Below are 6,146 nucleotides of genomic sequence, written 5' to 3' on the forward strand. Positions count from 1 at the left end.
CCGCCGCCGGACGGCGTCGCCGGGCAAAGCCCGTGCGGCTCGGCGGCGGCGGGGCTGTCTCCTCCTTCCGCTCGGGGCGGCGTGGCGCGGGCCGTTCCTCTTCGACAGGAGCTCGGCCGGCGGCTACGCTGGCTCGAGGTGGCGCGGCGAGGCTGTGCAAGGGCGGGCCAGGCAAGCTTCGAGCTGGATCTGCGTGCGGCGGGGCGTCGCGCCCGTCAGCGAGGGCGCGTGGGTGGAATAGGCATCAGCGAGATCTGCGAGGGCATGCGGAGTGGAGCGGGATGGGGCATGGCAGCGAGGCCATGCTGCGTGGGCGCCAGGGCGTGGTCGCGTCCAGACGGGAGGGAGTTCGGCCCCGGGCGTCTTCGATGGTCGAGTGCAGCGCTGCTGCTTGGGTGCCCTGTTCCACGGGTGTGGCTGCTTGGGTGCTCTACACGGCAGCGTGCAAGGAGCTGAGCTGGGAAAAGGTGGTGCGACGGCTGGTGGTTCGGCGCGCAGGCGCACTGGAGTTGGCATGCCCGATCTGCGCTTCCTGCGAGAGCTTCGGCTTTGGAGGTGGATCTGAGGCTTGACTGTGGTTATGGCTGCTCTCTTGGTCCGACTGGGCTTTTGGGGCTATTGCTATGTTGGTCAGCGTGGTTGCACTAGTAGAAAACAGGGCTACCGTTCGGCCCTAGCCAGCCCATTAGTCTCGGTTCTTCAAGAACCGGGGCCAATGGAGGGTATTAGACCCGGTTCGTGATCCCACGGGGCCGGCCGGGGCCTCGTGGGCATTGGTCCCGGTTTGTGTGGAACCATTTGTCCCGGTTCGAGCCACGAACCGGGACCAATGGTCCTCGCTGCTGGCCCAGAACCTTTAGTCCCGGTTCATACCACGAACCGGGACAAATAACTTGCCTACATATATACCCACCGTCGCGGCACACCACTCCACAGTGCTCTGTTTTTGTCGAGCCGGTGAGGGGAGGGCATTTGGGTGCTCTAGTTCACCTCCTATGCACATGAGGTGTTCGATGAAATGCCCGAGCCACACTAGTTAAGCTTTCTCCTCTCGAAACTCGACCTCCGAGCTCCATTTTCAACGAGACTTGTCTAGATTTAGCGGTCCGTCACGCCCCGTCCCCGCCCCGTCTTCACCGCCGTCGATCGCCCGCGCCGATCTCGTCGCCGGCACCACCGTGGTGAGCCTCTTCTTCTTATCTTCTTTCTGAAAGAAAATAATTCTGACTTCAGATAGATACTTGTCTAATTTTCTTACTTTTATTATTCCTTGCTATTATATAGTTCGATGGTTTTGGTATCCGCCCCCGTCGGCCCTCGTCCTGTCTATGATTCAGATGTGGTATATATTATCTTTTCATAACTATTTGGTTTATTTATTGTTTATGACAATTATGATGACCAACGTGATATATATTTTTAATCTAGGAGGTATGTGAATCGGAAATTCTAACCCACCTAGAAATGCTTCTCGAGAAGTTAACTTTGGTTGAAAAAGAAAACAAATATTGAAGGAAAAATTGAAAATAATTGAGGATAAGAATATGGAAATGGAGTTGCATGTTGTCGAGGTCATTGACGATCGCAAGATGAAGATCGATGCGATGCGGTTGAAGATGGATGCAATGCGCTTGAAGATGGATGAAATGCGCTTGAAGATTAGGAATATTAGAAAATATGCCATTGATAAAGAGGCTTGGTATCATTATGTTGTTGGTTCAATTGTTACCTTACTTGCGATTTTGATCGCGTTTGTTGTTGCATTTAAATGTTTTACATAGTTGTATGTTTTTTATGAGAGAACTTTATGTATTTATTTTTCAATAATAACATTTGATAACTATTGTGCTTTGGTTTTAATGTGATGATGAACTTGTATTAATTTGGTCATTTCTCTATTCATTTTGTTCTGCAATGGTTTTTTTATATATACTTAATTTCATAATAGATATGAACCGCCAATGGATGTACGGTGACCGACGCACTTTGGAGTACATTACGGACCGGGACTAATGCCCGAGTCAAAAAGGGTTGTAAATTGATGATGTGGCTTTGAATGGTGCATTTTGAACACAGAAAAACTATGGAGTTCAAATAAGTTCAAAAAAATGAAACCCTTTGTAACAAACGAGTTTCCGTATGAAACCCTGATACTTCGAAAGAGATTGTCCGTTTTGTAAACGAAGTGCATCCAGTTTTTGCCGTAACCCTCTCAACTTTCTCGCACATGCTATGTGGGTGAAATGATGATACCATGCCAACTTGGAACCTTTTCAGAGTTCATTTCAAATGTTTTTCAATTTCATGGTCTTGTAGGTCAAAATAATCAGTAAATGCATGAAAAATAACAAATGAAGTCAGAATGGATTGTAAATTGATGATGCGGCTTTGAATGGTGCATTTTGAACACAAAAAACTATGGAGTTCAAATAAGTTCAAAAAAATGAAATCCCTGTGTAACAGATGAGTTTCCGTATGAAACCCTGATACTTCGAAAGAGATTGTCCATTTTGTACACGAAGTGCATCCAGTTTTTGCCGTAACCCTCTCAACTTTCTCGCACATGCTATGTGGGTGAAATGATGATACCATGCCAACTTGGAACCTTTTCAGAGTTCATTTAAAATGCTTTTCAATTTCATGGTCTTATAGCTCAAAATAATCATTAAATGCATGAAAAATAACAAATGAAGTCAGAAAGGGTTGTAAATTGATGATGTGGCTTTGAATGGTGCATTTTGAACACAGAAAAATTATGGAGTTCAAATAAGTTCAAAAAATGAAATCCCTTTGTAACAGACGAGTTTCCGGGACTAAAGATCCAGCGAAACCACGTGGCGTGACGCGCAAACACGTGGCGTGACGCATATGTTATTAGTCCCAGTTCAGGACAAAAACCGGGACTAAAGATCCACCAAAACCACGTGGCGTGCCGCGCAAACACGTGGCATGCCGCATATGTTATTAGTCCCGGTTTTAGATACGAACCGGGACTAAAAGATTGCCTATATAAACCCTCCCCCCTCCCACCCCTCTCCTGTGTTTTTGGGCGTTGAGGTGTGAGCATGCATGCCATGCTCTTGCCACTCTAGCTCATGCATATGAGAGAAGAAGAATGTCGGCTGTTGTTATGGGGGTCGCTCTTCCTTCTTCTCCTTGTGCTACATATTTGTTATGCATTATGGAAAGAAGGAATAGCGGCCATCATCGACGGTCGAAAAATCAAGTGAGGGAGTGTCCACCATATATGAGAGAAACTTTAATAGCAAAAAATAATTATGATAAAATAAAATTAGTAAGTAATTATAAAAAAAATAAAAAAATAAATAAGTATTTTGTTGTAAATAGAAACAAAACAAAATAAGCTAACTAGCACTTTGAATTTAAGTAGAAACAAAACAAAATAAACAATACAAAAATTAAAAGAAAAAATAATCAGTAAATGCAACTAAAATTATCAAAGTATTTTCTGTTAAAAATCATTAAAAGCAAAAAGAATTTTCATAAAGAACTTTTTTTGTTAGAAACTTTAATGGCAAAAAGAATTATCATAAAATAAAATAAATAAGTAATTAGAAACAAAAAATTAAAAAAATAAGTATTTTGTTGTAAGGAGAAACAAAACAAAATAAGCTAACTAAAAAATAAACAAAACAAAAATAAAGCAAAAAAACAAAAAAAATGAAAAAAAATATTAAAAATAGATGTTCCTCTCCACGTTCCAGCCGCGGCGGAGCTTATAAACAGGCTCGAAAGCCCTTCGCTTGGCGAGGTGGGACTAAACATTCAACCGCAGTACGGCTGGGGCAGGCAACCGGTACCAATGCAAAAAAGAAATAAAATAAATAAAGCAAAAAAGAAAACAAAAAAAACTAGGAAAAAAATAAAAAAAATTGCCACCAACTGGGCCACCACGCCCTGAATACGACTAGAAATCCATCCATGGGCCAGGATTCAGGCCCGCAGTAGGCCCAGAAGGCCCATCAGGCAAAGCATTAGCAAGTAGGCCCGTAAGCCTGCAGTGGAGAGGAGCTCGAGAGGGGTGCGGCAGTGGAGCTTATAAACCACTGGGCGCCCCTCTCAACTAGCGAGGTGGGACTAAACTTTGGCTGCGACGCGGGCAGCACACGGGCCTTTGGTACCGGTTCGTGGCACCAACCGGTACCAATGCCCACCCTTTAGTCCCGGTTGGTGCCACCAACCGGGACGAAAGGCCGCCGCTTCCCGCCCTTTGAGCTGCTGAAAAGTGACCTTTGGTCCCGATTGGTGGCATCAACCGGGACTAAAGGGGGCATTGGTACCGGTTGGTGCCACATACCGGTACCAATGACTTTGCTATATAAGCCAGAAGTTGTGAAAATTTCGTCAGTTTCTTCGATTCCTCCGACGACGCCGCCAGGCTGCCCGAGCTCGCCGTCGTCGCCCCTGCCCCCGACCACGCCGTCGTTGCCTGGCCCGACCACGCCGTCGTCGCCCCTGCCCCCCGACCACGCCGCACGCCCTCGTTGTGCCTCTACCGCGCCCCGTCGACGCCGTCGCCACACTTTGCCCCGTCGATCGCCATCGCCCGTGCCCCGACCACGCCGCCGTCGCCGCCCTCTACACCGACGTCGGCGCCGTGCCTCTGCTTGGTCAGGCCGGCGCCGCCCACCCTGTCCTCTCCTTTGTTCATATAAATGATGATTTGTTTTTTGCATTTTTATAAAAATGTATATATGTATGTATGTTCTCTGTGCATATAAAAGTTAGATTTTTAGTACATTTGGGTATATTTTAGGTTAGTTTTATCTATATATGTTCTCTGATTTAGTACATTTTAGGTTAGTTTCATTTTTAGAAAAGTTTTATATATTTAGGAAAAGAAGGAAGAGAAGGAAGAAGGAAGAAGAAGAAAAGGTTTTATATATGCAAAAGTTACATTTTTAGAAAAGTAGTTTATATAGCTAGGAAGATAACGAAGAAGAAGAAAAGGAATGAGAGGAGAAAAAGGAAAATAAGAAGAGGAAGAAAGGAGAAGAAGAGGAGAGGAAGAAGAGGAAAAATAAATAAGAAGAGGAAAAAAGAAGAAAAAGAAGAGGAGAAGAAGAAAGGAATCTCCTCTATTCCTTTCTTCTTCTCCTTTTTTTTCTTATTTTTTTCTTCGATTGCTTCTCTTCTATTCCTTTCTTCTTCTCCTCTTTTTATTTATTCTTTTGTCTTCTTATTTTTTATCGGGTATGTCGTTGTCGATATACCCCCTCCCGATCGAACTTCATCATGAGGGGGGGTACCGATATACCCCCTCCCGATAACATTATTTTCCCATGTATATGTATGTCGCGTCGTTGTCGATATAACCCCCTCCCGGATAACTTCGACATGAGGGGCGGTCGATATATATACCCACTCTCGACCATGATAACTTATACCACGGGAGCACCCCCCCCCCTCGGCCCTCTCGCTCGACCAAAACTCTCGAGGACACCCAAACCCTAGAGAAAAAACGATGTTGGTCTCCTACCCCCTCCCGCTGCGCCCCTACCCGACAAACTCTCTCGAGGCCACCCAAATTTACCAAGTTAAAAGAGCGTTGTCGTCGAGGCCACCCCAAACCCTTGAAGCGTTGTGTCGAGGCCACCCCAAACCCTTGAAGCGTTGTCTAGGCCACCCCAAACCCTAGAGAAGCAGCGTCGAGGCTACTAACATGATTCCTTATTGTGATTAGCTAGCTAGTTCTACGTTTGCCACTAATATATATCCATCTGTACCATGTTTGAATAATAATTGACATGTTGTAAATATTTGCAGAAACTATGGATCACTCCCGAGACGAAGAGGAAGAAGCGATGTTGGGGGAGATAATCGCACAAAGAAGTGATGTCATTACGTCGTTTCTCACAGACACCGATGGTCTGGAAGGACCGGGTGAAGAAGAGGGCTATGTTCATGATGATCTGGAAGGACCGGGTGAAGAAGAGGGCGTTCATGATGATCTGGAAGGACCGGGTGAAGAAGAGGGCGTTCATGATGGCTCCGTTGACCGAACCGAGTCCGGCCAGGTATATATATATTAGTTAAGCCCGTGCTGACTAGTTAATTGATGCATTCATTGTTTTCATATGTACACATATTAATTAACTCTCGTCTTTCTTCTTTTTTCTCTAGCC

General features: G+C 45.4%; 1 pseudogene; it reads left to right on the forward strand.

Moving 5' to 3' along the window:
* The first annotated feature begins 281 nt into the window (after positions 1-281).
* On the forward strand, positions 282-633 carry LOC123450989 (annotated as a pseudogene).
* The last annotated feature ends 5,513 nt before the right edge of the window (positions 634-6,146 follow it).

Source organism: Hordeum vulgare, chromosome 4H (genome assembly GCF_904849725.1).
Source record: "Hordeum vulgare subsp. vulgare chromosome 4H, MorexV3_pseudomolecules_assembly, whole genome shotgun sequence".
Lineage (NCBI taxonomy): Eukaryota > Viridiplantae > Streptophyta > Magnoliopsida > Poales > Poaceae > Hordeum > Hordeum vulgare.